The sequence below is a fragment of the Agrilus planipennis genome, unplaced genomic scaffold, assembly GCF_000699045.2.
Source record: "Agrilus planipennis isolate EAB-ADULT unplaced genomic scaffold, Apla_2.0 scaffold58, whole genome shotgun sequence".
Lineage (NCBI taxonomy): Eukaryota > Metazoa > Arthropoda > Insecta > Coleoptera > Buprestidae > Agrilus > Agrilus planipennis.
This window is the reverse complement of record NW_020438916.1, coordinates 1,146,273-1,162,567: the sequence shown is the minus strand read 5'-3', so window position 1 is coordinate 1,162,567 and position 16,295 is coordinate 1,146,273.

Genomic DNA, 16,295 nt, shown 5'->3' with positions numbered 1-16,295 from the left:
ACTAGGCCTTAAGAGTTTTAGGATTCAACAATTTATACCATCTTTATTTGTAGATGATGTTAAGTTACACATCAAAATTGTGAAATGCCCAGATTATGTTTAAAAAATACAAACTGACATTGAGGATATTTATGACTGCTTTAACATTCGCTTTAACATAATTATTACACAGGTATACGAATAGCACTATATGTATACTACTGTCCTAAGAAAAAACTCAAAAAACGGGATGTTTTTCGTTAAGTAATGTTTTGCATCTAGAATACTACTACAGCTACTAAGCTAAAATTCCTAAAAGTTATCAACTATGTTACCCGTATATTCAACATTGCTATACATTCTTATTCAAAGATCATTAGAGATTTTCTCCAATACATAAAATTGTTACAGTAGTATATTTAACTAGAGTGAAAGTGTAATCGTTTCTTCCACTTAATTTAAATATTGAAGAATCTGTGGTATATTTTTGAAATTTGTTAGAAATTAAGCATACTTTACGTTTCCCTGATCTCGAATGGAGTAATGGAAAAACGATAATAAAACGAGTGACAGACTTCAATTTGTCTTTTGTTAGCTCATTTTTCCCAGTGATAAAACAGTTTTAAGGAAGAATGAAAAGTTAAATGTAATCATTGATATGTTTCGGTCACTTAGTGATCTAAATCAACATTGTTCAATTGATTTCCAACTACAGATTTTATATACTTTGAACATTAGGGGTAAGATAAAGAATTTAAATTTTAATACCTATGTATGATTGATACTACACATTATAGTATTATGTTGTAGCATTAGTACAAGTAGAAACAAAACAGTTTCTTGACGTCTTTCAGTGCATTAAAGATATATTTGACTTGTTGAAAATCCGTCAAAGTTTGGTGATTATGCGTAGCACTTCACAGATCTAAATCGGGCTACGTGATTTAATTTAACCTTGTGATTCCATCAGCGGTCGTTTAGTTACACCCACTGCCACATCTTATATAAATATATATAATATAGTCTTATAAACACCCTGAATACGTCTAAAGTTTGGTGATTTTTAATAAAAATTGTTATTCAGCTCTAACGCTTTGGACATTGAAAATAAGTTTAAAGCTCAGTATCGTCCTTAATTAAACGATTTCATAGTCAGATTATTCCTTAATTTTGTTTAATGAGTGGAAATAGTTGTACAAAATGTTTCAGATACATAGAGTATTATACAGGGCGTTTCTGTAAAATGTGCAATGCTTACATAAAGTGATAGGACACTATAAAACAATAAAATTAAGTAAATGCTTGCTGGTATTTGAAAAAACGGGCAAGTGTCAGCCCGCCCCTGATAAGTCACACAAAGAAATCATCATCATCATAAGGTCGTCAGTTCTAAAACTGGCTGAACACGCACCTCCACTCATTACTATTCTGAGCTAAACTTCGCATTTTTCTAAAACTAGAACAACCTACATCCTTAACTATTTGCGAACAGTAATCTAATCTAGATCTACCTCTACCCCTCCTAACTCCTGTTTCTGTCTCTAATATGTTTCTGACTAGACCTTCATGTCTGAGAAGGTGTCCTACCAACCTATCTCGCCTATTTCTTATTGACTTCCATAGAGTCCTCTGTTCTCATATTCTTTCTAATACCTCTTCATTTTTAATTTTTTCTATCCTCATCATTTGCCTGTAACACTACATTTCGCGCTCTAAACATAAACTTTTAACAACCTTTTTCGAATTTTCAAATTAACCGTTCGCGAGCATAGAAGTGACTTTTTTTTATTGAAGCCGACACGACTCTGCGCTATCCTCTGCTTTATATCTCTAAGTCCTCCTTGCTAGATGCTAATACTGCGATATCATCTGCAAATCTAACCATACTAATATTTTGCCCCTGTATATCTATCCCTACAGTTGTAGTGTCTTTAATAATGTTGATCGCGTCTTCGATGTATAGATTAAAAGTAGCGGTGACGGTGTGCATCCCTGTCTGACTCCCTTCCTAATATTTACTTCTCTACGTTGCAACCCTAGCTCTATAACTTCCTGTTGTTCTTTATACAAACTAAGTATCACTCTTCTATCTTTGTAACTCATCCCTACATTTTTAGGTATATTTAACATCTTGTCCTATTTAACATTGTCAAAAGCTTTTTCTAAATCTACAAATCCTATGTGCGCACTCTTTCCTTTTTCTATCGTTTTCTCTGTTGTTACACGTAAAGCGAGAATGGCCTTCCGCGTTCCTCTATTTCTTCTAAACCCAAAGTGATCTTCTCCTAATAGTTCTTCTGCTCTTTTTTCCATCCTACTCTGTACAATTTTAGTTAAGATGTTTGACGTATGGGAAGTTAAGCTAATTATTGTAAATGTCTCGCACCTACTCGCGCCTCTCCGTTTAGGTATGATTACTACCACGTTCCGTTTATAACCCTCTGGAAATTTTCCTGTCTCGTAAATCTGACTAACTGGCTTATACATACGATCTGTAACCTCTCGTCCTGCATGTTTTAGAATTTCTCCCTGTATCCCATCTACCCCTAGCGCCTTGTTATTCTTTAAGTTTTTTAATGCTACATCTAACTATTTTCTCCTTATGGGATAACCTAGCTCATTTATCTCTACACTATCTTCCTTCTGTAATATATCTCCTAACTCAGGGCCCGCGTATAGGTTCTCTAAATATTCTTTCCACCTGTCTGCCTTTTCCTCATTTTCAATCAAAATGCCCCTGCCTCGTTTCTTATATTATTACTACTGTACCCTACATCTCTAAAATTCCTAAAAAGAAATAGGAGAATGCAATTCCGCATTCAATCAGTTGGAAATTAGCAATACCAGTGTTGTATTTCTTTTGTATTTTTTTTTGCTCATGTATTGTTTGTTATTGGTTGGATTATCATTCATTGAAGCAGGCGGCCACGTTATCGTTGTAGGGTAGTTATTGTTACAACAATGTGACTTGATATTTATCGGACTTTAACTATATCGTTGTTATAGAAGACGAAATTCGTAATTCCTTAGTTGTTGCTACATCCTTGGAGGAAACTGATTGTCAGCTGCAAGTGGATTTGTGTCAATGGTTGCGCATCCTTGGCGTTTTCTCTCAACGGTTTTCGGTTAATGTTCTTTCTTTTGTGTTCATATTATTTACATATTGAGGTGTAATTTAAACAGTGCTGCATACTATCAGCGTAGAGCAGATGTTATTATTAAGTATTTTATTATTATCGTAAAGGGCGCTTTAACATTTTGTGTAGTAACAGTTGATGTATTGCAATTGGCTGTAGGTATACACCTCCGTTGCCTATTCAGAAGTAGGACTGGGTTTAGACTGTATATTGTTGTGGTTATCTTAAAAAAAGTTTGTCCCTTAACTACAGTGCTGTAGTGAGCATGCATAACATCTAGTTAACACCCTTTAAAAGTTAGCACGTATTTCAGAAACACTGTAAAGTCATTATACCTTTTGGGCTGTGTTTAAATTTATTTTGTTATGCGGGAGGTCTATGTATTTATATTTTACTGAGCTAATTAGTAGTTGGTTAAGTGGGAAGTTATTGATTTATTTTATTTGTTACTACGGCAGAACTGAAGTAAAAACTTGCATTAACATTGACTGCATGAAAATTATATTATCTATGATGTGCGAATAAATGAACGATTGACTGCTACTTTCTAGATGGCTATTGTCACTACACCGTTTGTTTAATGTACATGTTGGACCATGACTATTAAATAAAAGGAAATACATTATTGTATTCGTCAAAAAATGTGATCGGTTGTGTGACATACACCTGAGTGTCAAAACGTCTGCCATTATCGAAAAAAAAACACCAAGATCTTTAACAACGTGTGCATGTCAATACTGTATTATTAAAATGGTATACTAAATCAATAAATGCTGTAAAAAAAGGACGTCAGCCAGTCCAGCACCCCGAATCCCGACATTTTCCAATTTCCTGATTAAAAGATTATGTTTCAAGGAATCAAAGATACGAAGTGTCTAAAACACGCAAGGTTTGTCTCTATTGAGATGACAGCTAAAAACCCCGTTCCCATCTTTGAATGTCACATGACTTATCCATCCTTGTAACATTATAGCAATGATATAATCGAGCATTTTGGGAAAATACTAATAGTTGAAATGGGTCCATAATACATTACATCTGATGGATTACCCTTTTGAAGGAACAGTGTAATATACAAGACGCTCGACTAGCAGGTCAGAAAGTGAGGAGACGAACTACTGGTTTTCATCTTAAGAGTGTTTACAACACCATGTCTTGAGACATCGGATCAGTCTACGGGAATTGGCACGTCAAGTCGGGGGGGGGGGGAGATTACAACTTGTATAGAATGTTTTAAAATAAGAGGCAAAAAAAGAGAACTATGCGAGGTATTATTACTATTATTAGTTCAACATAGTTGTTCAGATTTCCTAGAGAAAATATTTGGTCTGCTCCTTTTTGAAAAATATACATTTACAAGGGCTGGGATTATACCTGCTAACTTTCTCTTTGGGGCACTATGGGTTGTATGCAGGCAGATCGAAACTTGAAAACAAGGGGCAATAAAAAAAGGTTCAAGGAGGAGGCAGGCAGTTTTTCGGAAATAATTGCAGAAAGAGAAGTACTTTGCTTTTCATAACGAGTAGGCGCTCTCGTATTCGGGTTGTCATTCAAGGAATATAATTTTGGGAAATCTGCACATAAATAAGGTTATGTGTAGGTTAAGGTTTATACATTAAGTTTTTGTACATAGTGTTGTGTTTTGGAAAATACAAAGCTTTAACGCAACAAGGGTTTTTAATTTAACAATACTAGTAGTCCATTGGTTCATCCTGAGCTATTGAGATGATGTGTAGCGAATTACGCACACATTAATTGGTCCTTCGAGCCGGATCAGGAGTACCCAGGACTAGTGATAATACATGGGAATTCTTCTATATAACATAGAAGTTTGAATACTACAAGGTTTGCATATTGAAAGTTGCGGATTTCTGGAATTCTTCGAAATTGATGCCGAAGATATATGGATACAACAAGGAGTTGGATCTACTAGGTCATTTATGGGCGATAGTGTGTAGTGTACAGTGTATACAGTGGATAGTGAAAGTTTGGGATTTAAGGTCAGACAAAATATTTTTTATTGTTTGTTGCATTTTTTACTGACATTTTTTAATTAGTGGATTATTTGTTGATATTGGTTTCTTTGATTAACTTAGTTGCATAATTTCGTTGGGTTACGTCATCATTATTTTTAATTTTTATTAAAATAAAAATGGAAAGGTTAAATAGACAAAGGGCTGTCTTTAAAGGCACAATTACTAGGGTGGAAACCTTTATAAATAGAAGTATTGCTGACAACAATATAGATGTTTGTGAATTTGAAGTAAGGCAGAATATGTTAAATGAGGCTTATGTAGGTTATTCGGAAGTTCAAGGGAAAATAGAAGACGAGGATGATTCTGAAGTCACATTAAATGATAGAGCTGACGTAGAAACCAGGTACCNATCTGTTTAATATTAACGCTGAACGAAGGAATAGGGATATAATTATTTTTAAAAACAAAAGTCTTAAATTTGAGATTTTCTAAAATTTTGTCTGTGTCCAATTAGTAGGTTGTAGGCTACGGCTAAAACTCATTAAAAACAAAATCCATGTAAGTAATTACCACACTAGAGATATGTAATACTTTTAAACTTAATCCAACAGATCTTTCTTACCATTCAGAAAAGCTACTCTGTCAATATTTTTAGAAGCATTCATTTTAATATTTAATAAAGCTCCATCAGCACTAAACTACAATGGAATTCAAAACGTATCAACAAAATATATTATTTATAAAGTTCATTATCGAAAATTGTCTCAAATCCCCCCTGCACCGTAAATTTTACTTTGTGCCTTACTGACAATAGCATTTCCTTCCTGCTTTCCCACGTGCTCTTCAATCTTCGTTCACTGTACCCCGTATCCTTTCATTAGTTTATCTAATTTCGACGAATTCCCCCAGGACCATCTTCAGCACTTTTTATCCGCTAAGGTTATTTCGATGCTGGTGTTTCTGCCCCACAGGGTAATATCCTGTTTGGAAACTTCCATCATCATTATTTTGTGCCAGGAATCCGGTTAAAAATTTAATACGGAGCTTTAGCAACGTAGCATGCAATTCTTTAATAATATTTCTTTCTTCCTTTATTGTTGCTATGCAAACAACCTTTTTGTACCTCTGATGCAGTCTTAGTTGTTCTAAGTCCTTGAGGAATTCGGAATTTTCTTAAAAACAGGCAATACAAGTCTGATAAAATAAAAATATCGATGTAATAAATAAAGAGTAGGGGAGACCGGGGATGGTTGACTAATTTTTTACTGAATAGTTGATATTTTTTGTGTTTTAATGTATATAGACAAGAAAACCATATTAATTGATAGAAAATCTATTAACCTAATAAAAATATGTAATGTTTAGTTGTTAGTTTAGTATAAAAGTGATGATTTAATGCATTTTACAAAATACTAAATCTTAGTCAATCTACCCCTGGCCCGGGGTAGGTAGATCATATGCCCGGGGTAAGTTGACTCATGTACCAATAAGAGTTAAATCATGAGAAGGAGCAAAGAATTAAACGTTTTTTTTTAATATAATTGAACCTTTTAAACTTAAATCAGGCATATAAGCATTTCTTAAAATGTCTTTAACAAAATTATCGTAAACAGTAGTCAAGTTAGTAAAGAATAAATTAACGTTGCTTTTGTTAAATGATGTAGCTCTCGATAGGCTTGTTGCTTGAGGTGATCGGATTGATAGAGAAGGATGACGTTTAAGAAGAGTCCAACCAATCATCACCAGCTAACAATTTTTCTCTCCAAGAATTAGGCATAACTTTGTTATTCTCTTATCACTCATTTTCGAGTCTCAGATGTCTGAATAATTATTCAACCAGCCCCGAAAAGAATTGGTCTACTAGCCCCACACGCCATCTTTAATTTTGATCGCATGGCTAGCCTAAACACTACCGTTGACTTGAAAAATAAGATATGAAATATGATCAATGTGCCCTCATTAAACGCTAGGACTAATAGAAAAACGATTTACATAAAACGTGTAGGCATCAGATCAACAAATACAATATATCAAAATATTACTTATGTGATTGAAATATGAAAAACATGTCACTGTTAGAAAAGGACGCACGACCGCGATGTGGCGCTTCAGACAATTGAGCGGGACGCAAAATGTAATACTTGGCTATGATCAGATGACAAACTTCATACACTGTCGACGAGTTTTCGGTTGTTAGTCTACCTACCCCTATAGTCAACCATCCCCGGTCTCCCCTACAATTTTTTATCACTAATACTTATCAAACCTCTAGAACGCATGTAATAGTCTTAGAATACGGAAAGTTTATTGAAAAATGAAAAGAACCACGAATAAATAGTCATAAAGTTGAGTAATTCAGATAACTTTATAGCCCATTCCGTCATTCCAATATTGAAAACGACCGATCAGATGGGATATTGTGCAATCATCCCTGAAAACTTCAACAATAATATAAATAATTGAAAATCACGTAGGAACAAACAGAATTCACATTTGGAAATTGCCAAATACAAATCACTGACTTAGGACTAGTACCTAAGTAACCCACAAGTACTCTGCACTTTTTGACTATTTGCAGTCTTGATAATACTTTTATATCAAAATGCGAAACGTTGGTATTGGTGAGAGAAATAAGCTTTTTTTTTTTGAAAGAAAAGGTTCATTAATACTGTCACCATTGTGCTGTTGTCAAATGTAACAAAGCGAGCAATTTTTCCAATTTCTCTTTTCGTTAGGTTTATTCTAATGCCACAAAAGGACACCCGTTCCAACATTTAATCCTTAATAGCAACAGAATAGAGATTCTCTTTTTACTGAGACTAATTTTTTTTTGACAGTAACGAAGTTGAAAGAAAAGTAATTTTATTTTTCTTATTTCTAGATATTCTTGTAACGTTCAAATTATCCAATAATAATCAATATTTAATTAGAGAAGTGGGAAAGTCAAAGTTGGTTTTTCGATATGAAATAACTCCGGCCTCATCATTTATCAAATTTAATTTAATTTCAACTAAAACATTCGGAGAATTGTTTCTGAAGAATGTAATTAACATCGGAGCAAGAAAGATAATTTAATAAATCCAAATTGAAAAACGTTTTCAACATTCGACTTGAATTCGAACCTTCAATCAATCAATTTTTACGGTACATAACAGAGTTATCCCAATATCAACAGACTGTCTTTGTTGGAAATAATGGAATCCCCAAGGCGAGGTGTTTGAATTCTGATAATAATCACGAGCAGAAGAAATCCCATTTTGTGGATTCTGGAACGAAAAGCTACTTTAGTAGTAACTGCAGCGCATCGAAGATACGTGTCAAAAATTCAAACAAGTTTGCATTATGAATTGATGACACAGTCTGTCGCCTTTTTTTGTGACGTGTTAAAGGTGAATCTGTTTAATATTAACGCTGAACGAAGGAATAGGGAATGAAAGTAAATGGTCCATTTCACAACAAAATAGCGAAAAAAATGAGTTGTGAAATACACAAAATGAGGAATCTCACCCATCAGTCCCGAAATGGGCAAGTCAAGGCACAGCAAATTGGATAATAAAAGATTTTAGAAGGGCAAATCCCACACTCAGCCCTCCTCAAACTTGAGAGATGTATGCTCATGTATTAACTTCCGAAATACAGCTACACTGTTGAAAAATAATCCTACCCCAAAAAGGCTGTATGGCACAAGGATTTGAAACTTCTTCTTTAAAAATGAAAAAGGTTGCTACGTAGGTGTTCTATTACAAAAATACTATATTACTAGGTGAACCCGTCCAAATTGGAACGAATGGCATGTCAAAGTGAACACCGAATACGGGCATGTCCAATTGAAACGATTATATCGAAACCGTAGTACTCTACAAGAAAACTCTATCGCCTTTTCAGTATTTCACACATCCTTTGCTATTTTTCAATCTCTAAAAGAAAAGTAAAATTTTTGACTGTTTTATTCATGGTTAACAGAGCTTAGCAAACACACAAACGTCCATACGGTACAACGTTATTACATATGATTTGGCTATGTCAACATCAAATTTCATATTAATCTGTGTGCAGTCGTGAAGTAGAAAAATATCCGGAGACCACTCGGAAATTGCGTTTTTGAACTTCCGTTCTATTAGAATGTTTTTAAATAAAACTACTAACTAATATGGTCTGATGTTTTTCATAAGAAGGTTTCTTACATACCATCTAACAATTTAAAATTTACTTATTTACTAGATGTACCTACAACAAATAACAAGGGGTGGAGCATAATTGACATATTCAGTGGTGGTACAAAAATGTAAGAAATTTCGTTGGGATGCAATTTCGTGTAAATCTATTTCAATTGCTCGTTGCTTTAGAGCAGTAAGTAAATTAGTCGGTGTCCTTAATCGGAAAAGATCTTGTAAAATATTAATTAACTCACAATTAGTGGGAAATTTCTACAAATCACAAATTGCTTTCACGCCATCAGCACTTATTCATTAAAAATTGTTCGGAAGATCACTGACCATAAGGCACTTATATGTCGAAATGGTTCAATATTTTTTCAATAAGAAGCAGTAAGAAAGGAGAGTAATGTTCTTTATTCATTATGCGTATTCTCCAACATCCATCTTTATTTTAATTGTTTATTAATATTTGTTAACAAAAATACTGATATGCAAGGAAAGGAAAAGCAGGAAAAGAGCGAATATAAAGATAGGAGACTAAAAATTAGAAGAAATGGCCGATTTTGGGTATCTAGGAAGTCAGATAAGTCAGGACGGAAGGAGTACTGGGGATATAAAGCAGAGGATAGCGCAGGGTCGAGTCGCCTTCAATAAAAAGAAGTCACTTTTATGCGAATGGTTAATTTAGAAATTCTAAAAAGATTGTTAAACGTGTACATTAGGAGCGTGGCGCTGTACGGGTGTAAAGCATGGACGGTGGGCTAAAAAGAAAAGGTTAGAAGCGTTCGAAATGTGGTGTTACAAGCGAATGATGAGGTTACCGTAGATAGAGAAGGTTAGAAATGAAGAGGTATTAGAAATAATAGGAGAACAGAGGACTCTATGTAAGTCAATAAGAGTTAGGCAAGACAGGTTAGTAGGACACCTTCTCTGGCATGAAGGTTTAGTCAGAGACCTATTAGTGGCGGAAACGGAACTTAGGAGGGATAGACGTAGACCTAGATTAGATTACTCTTCGCAAATAGTTAAGGATACGGGTTGCTCTGGCTTTAGGGGACCGAGCGGCATGGCCTAGAGGTTTAGACCATTGCTTAGCATTCGGGAGGACGCCGGTTCGATTCCGGGTCCGTCTGCCTTGGTCCAAGTTTTTCTGTGGTTTCCTTGGATCACTTAGGCAAATGCTGAGGCAGTAATATTCCACAGATAATCTTTCATTCTCTTCTGTCTTCATTTCGTCCGTCTCAACTTTCTCACCCGAACCACCACCCACCCATTCCCACGATTCCTGAAAGCAGGCTGAAGAGGGCCTTCCGCCCTACTTTTCGGCATAGTCCGGAGGGACTGCCCGCCCACTAGCATTACTGGCTGGTGGGAATGAAACACCCAAAAGTTTTTTTTTCTTTTCTAGCTTTAGGGAAATGAGAAGATTCGCGCAGGATAGGAAAAAGTGAAGGTGCGTATCCAACCAGTCTTAGGAGTGACGATCTTACGATGATGATGATTAATATTTGTTAATGTAACAATTAATTTGTTATCTTAAATTTGATGTTATTATTTTAATATGATTTTGTGTACAAGTTTTTATCGAAGTGTCTAACAAACATTAAATTCTCGGGTGATTATAAAAGACATTTACAATGCCTCCGGCTGATACAATTAATTAACTAAGTAACGAAACGTCGGTGCAGATTACGTAATAAATAAAGAGCAGTTCACCCCTATCTGGTTACTTCTTACTGAAAAATACTAATATTATCATTGGAGAAGATAGTACGTAGGAAAAATTGTTCGATACCAATTTAAATCCTGCTTTATAAGCTGTAACGTATCTGTAATGATAAACGTTTTGTACTTTTGTTGTACAAGTTTTTAAAATTCAGTATCAGCATTGGGTGTCTCTTTACGTAGCATGCATCGTCCAATGACGATTAGATTTTCAATGGCCCGTCAGTGACGTTTTTGCTGTCTATCGGAAGTTGGTCGCGTACGAAATCCATTTATCAAACGCTGCAAGCAATATTTATCCTCCATACGTACGTATGTACCTGTATCGGCAGCAATAAATTGCAGCTTTTGAAATTCACAAGAGACGGTATATGAAAGAAACTTTTAAAGCCCGTTTGATAAATTTATGTTCGTTAAACGGATTTCATACTTTTCCCTTGTGTCACCTTTACTTATTGCTGTGCAGTCCGGAGTGACAGGATTATATCTTCGCACCAGACTTAATTTCATTGGATTAGAAATTTTACGCTTTTCTCGATTCCATTTATTTCATTTTCTCCAGAGAGTAACTTTAATTGGTTTCTATTTTAACGAGACATTTGAAAAATGAATAGCATTCCAGAATTGAATGCACCCATACTGCACACCAAAATTCTCAAGCAAAGTGAATGATCATTTTCCAGGATTATCCGGAGTTAATCATATTGTACCTAAATCAGTTTTAATCGACATCAAACATTTGTATTTCTTCATTTTTGAAATAAATTAGTTTGGATCTAGTGCGACGTTAGTAAGGCGGTATTTAATAGAAAAACCCCTAGAACTAAGGCATGAACCATTAACAGTCGTGGGTTTGCTAACCTAACCTAACCTAACCTAACCCGGTCAAACTTGTGCCATGCCACCTTGCCGTACTTTCCCTTCCTTAGTAAACCAATCTAACATGATACAATCCAACCCGAGTCAATCCAGGGCAATCTAAGCTAAGCTAAGCTAAGCTAACCTAACCTAACCTAACCTAACCTAACCTAACCTAACCTAACCTAACCTAACCTAACCAAACCTAGCCCGTTCAAACTTGCGTCATGCGACCTTGCCGTACTTTCCCTTCCTTAATAAACAAATCTAACATGATAAAACATAATATAATCCAACCCAAGTCAATCCAGCGCAATCTAAGCTAACCTAACCTAACCTAACCTAACCAAACCTAACCAGGTCAAACTTGACTTTCCTTTTAGCTTCGACCAGGCCAATGTCAAGTAAACAAATCTAACATGATAAAACATAATATAATCCAACCCAAGTCAATCCAGCGCAATCTAACCTAACCTAACCTAACCTAACCCGTTCAAACTTGCGCCATGCCACCTTGCCGTAATTTCCCTTCCGTAATAAACTAATCTAACATGATGAAACATAATATAATCCAACCCAAGTCAATCCAGCGCAATCTAACCTAACCTAACCTAACCTAACCTAACCTAACCCGGACCTTAATCCCCAATTTTTAAATTTAAAACTTACTACTTACCTCCTTCATATAATATTCCACCACTTGAAATTTTTGCTAACTACGGCGCGCAATCGTCTGTCGCTCCCCCAGCTCCAGATTTCAAACTCAGTCCGCAGTTAAGGTACAGAAAAGCACCTTTATTTACCTCATTTAAGCTGTAACATAATAAAAAGGCTTTTCCGTACCTTTTTGGAATACTTATTGGAAATGGTGCACCACCCTATATATATGTTGAAAAATATTTTTAAAATTAAGCAATTACAGTCTATTTCAATTTGTTAGAATTGTGACCTTGAAGAAATCTGCGCGAAGATAGAAAGAATACACACTAGGCGTAAGCAAGGCAGAAATAGTTGGAACAAGCTTGAACGAGCAGAGCTCTCGATGGGCAGTCTTAGGAGATCGGCTAGAACTGTACAGTACTAGACGAAAATGTTTAGCAANTCGGAAGATCACTGACCATAAGGCACTTATATGTCGAAATGGTTCAATATTTTTTCAATAAGAAGCAGTAAGAAAGGAGAGTAATGTTCTTTATTCATTATGCGTATTCTCCAACATCCATCTTTATTTTAATTGTTTATTAATATTTGTTAACAAAAATACTGATATGCAAGGAAAGGAAAAGCAGGAAAAGAGCGAATATAAAGATAGGAGACGAAAAATTAGAAGAAATGGCCGATTTTGGGTATCTAGGAAGTCAGATAAGTCAGGACGGAAGGAGTACTGGGGATATAAAGCAGAGGATAGCGCAGGGTCGAGTCGCCTTCAATAAAAAGAAGTCACTTTTATGCGAATGGTTAATTTAGAAATTCTAAAAAGATTGTTAAACGTGTACATTAGGAGCGTGGCGCTGTACGGGTGTAAAGCATGGACGGTGGGCTAAAAAGAAAAGGTTAGAAGCGTTCGAAATGTGGTGTTACAAGCGAATGATGAGGTTACCGTAGATAGAGAAGGTTAGAAATGAAGAGGTATTAGAAATAATAGGAGAACAGAGGACTCTATGTAAGTCAATAAGAGTTAGGCAAGACAGGTTAGTAGGACACCTTCTCAGGCATGAAGGTCTAGTCAGAGATTAGTAGTACAAGTAGTATAGACCATAATAAGTACTCTATAAACTAATATGTGCACGTTACACATTCAAAATGAAAATTAGTAGTTCTAGATTTGGTCCTCTCCCTCCAATTGTAAAATTAATAAACAATGTAAATTACAATATGCTAATTTAAATTGTCGATTTACGGCAGCAAGAGAGAAAATGAGAGATACTATTTGTAAAAGTTTTATAAACCCGAAAGCTCGGTGGGTGCTAGCCGAAAGTAACTTATTAACGCCTTTTTACCCTTGTGTGCTTGCACACAAGGACAGTCAAGACCCAAGACATTCATTGCACTTCATGAATATAAATGAGTCAAACAAAACAGAAAGGATTTTGTTAATTAATTCCACGAATGCTACAACTTCACTCTTTATTCAAAAGGACAAATTGAGTCAAAATACTTTTGTATTCCAAAGTGGTTACTCGAATAAATTAGTCACTAATTCACACTACCAACCCGAAAACTTTCATCTTATTTAAGTTAACGTTGGCTAGATTTAAAACAAGAATAATTACTTCAGAAATATTCACTTTAGTTTAAAATTTAGATGAAGAAGTATATTTGAGCCAATATACAAATAAAAGCCCTACGGGCGAGAACCATAGATTGATCATTATTTTGATAAAACCTTAAATCATGAAGGTGAAACCTTAGTTTAGTTGTCTAATTAATAAATAACTATTCACCCTTTAACGCTTTGCACTGTCGTCATTTACTTATTAAATATCGGGGTATGTATGGTATTTACAATTAAAATTACATTTTACTCAATTAAGAGTTTTCCTTATTTTCTGATGGTTTATGTTTTGACATAAATAAGATTCTGATATACATATCTCAGACAGTCGCATAAATATTATTAAATTTCGCACAAGTAAATTCACTTAGAACTATATTTTCTCGGAGAAATTGAAAATAAAAATTTACCTAAATATTAAGGCGATATTTACAATTTATCTCACTAGCTCGTTGTTTCGTAAGCGAAAATAATAAAAATTACAATTTAGACCCGAATTTGTAAAAATAAAATCTCAGCAGAAATAAATTTAGTAGGTTTTTTAGTTGATAGTACAAATTTNAAGCCTAGACTTTGGTCGTATTTTTTTCAGTATAAATTTTGGCTACCATTCTCCTATGTACTATGTACTAGTAACTGTGGATTATTTGTCTAGCGCAACCCTTTATTCTATTAGACCCCGTTTCTCATAGAATACGGAAACCATCGGTTTTCTTTTGTTAGAGCAAGATTTTCGGATCTGCATCGGAGTTTTCCAAAAGTCACAGTTGTACTGGGATTTTGTTGTCACATCATAATAATACAGCCAGGCTTCATCTCCTCACTTCAGGTTCTCCGTTAATGCGTGCGGTACCCTAGGGAACAAACTTTCCTCACTTCCTGCTGGTTGTGCAGAATGTTATTAACGGATGATACACTAATGAGCAAGAGTCCTGAATCAACCCGTAAGCGATGCGTCTTGCTTTAGCAGTTTCTCTATATCGTCGATGTTCAAGCGCCACTGACTCTGCTGATGACCAGCCAGAGCGTTGGTCGTCCTCCATACTAAAACCACCACCTCTAAATTCTTTTTACTTTCTTCTCCTTCAGAATGGACTGTTTTCATCCTAATCAAAATAGTAACGAATATTCGGTTTTCATCGTGTAATGTTTCGTCGCTATTTGCTCGCACATTACTTATCTTATGTGCGTAGGTCCCAGAGCGCTATCACCACTTATTTTTCCCTGTTCTTTTCATTGGTGCCAGTCACATTGTCCTATTAGTTCTAGAAGATGCGCAGGACACAGTTTTCCGAGCATCCTATGTAGTAGTCAGCTAATTCCAGAAAGGACTATTAACCGAGGATATAAATAATTACAATTTGCATCACAAGCTATAGATAATTAGGACATGATATATAATGATCACAACATTACGAATGTATCTACGCTGAAAACCACAAAGTTCACCGGTGCAAGAAATTACAAATTTCTGTGACAGCATTTTTTCTTTTGATGTCGCACGAGCGAAATGCATAATTTCGTGTGAACATGTGGAATATATTTTTTCAACCACATTTATCTGAAAATATTTCCTTTTCTGAAAACTGACCTAAAAATATTTTTAACAAAGTGTAACATATCCCTCAAAAGCTTTAAATTGCATTTATTGGACTTTATTATTTGTATGAAAAGATAATTGAAGATATGTGTACGAATTTTCTTACACTACGTCGTATTTAAATGATGATGCCCATAATACAATCCAACCCAAGTCAATCCAGCGCAATCTAATCTAACCTAACCAAACCTAACCTAACCTAACCTAACCTAACCTAACCTAACCTAACCTACCCTATTGATAAAGATATTTAAATAATGTTTTATATAACTTTCTCAATATTTTTATATATTTTTCATTAGTTTTACCTTTGAATATTGTTTAAGAATGACTATATAAATATTTACATGCCTAGCAATATATAAAAATTGGCATAGATATTTATTAACTTTGAACCCCCATAACTTTTTATGGGGGTAAGACCGCCACGAACTTTTTATGGCACAGTGGTGAGGGAGACCTCCTCTTTTGATCCCCCCACCCATCATCTAGACCTTTACCCAAAATAGAAATGTATAAATACAAAAGAAACATTATTGTCTAGCAAACAGATTATTTAGGAGAAAATCTATCTCTAGAAAGGAACAT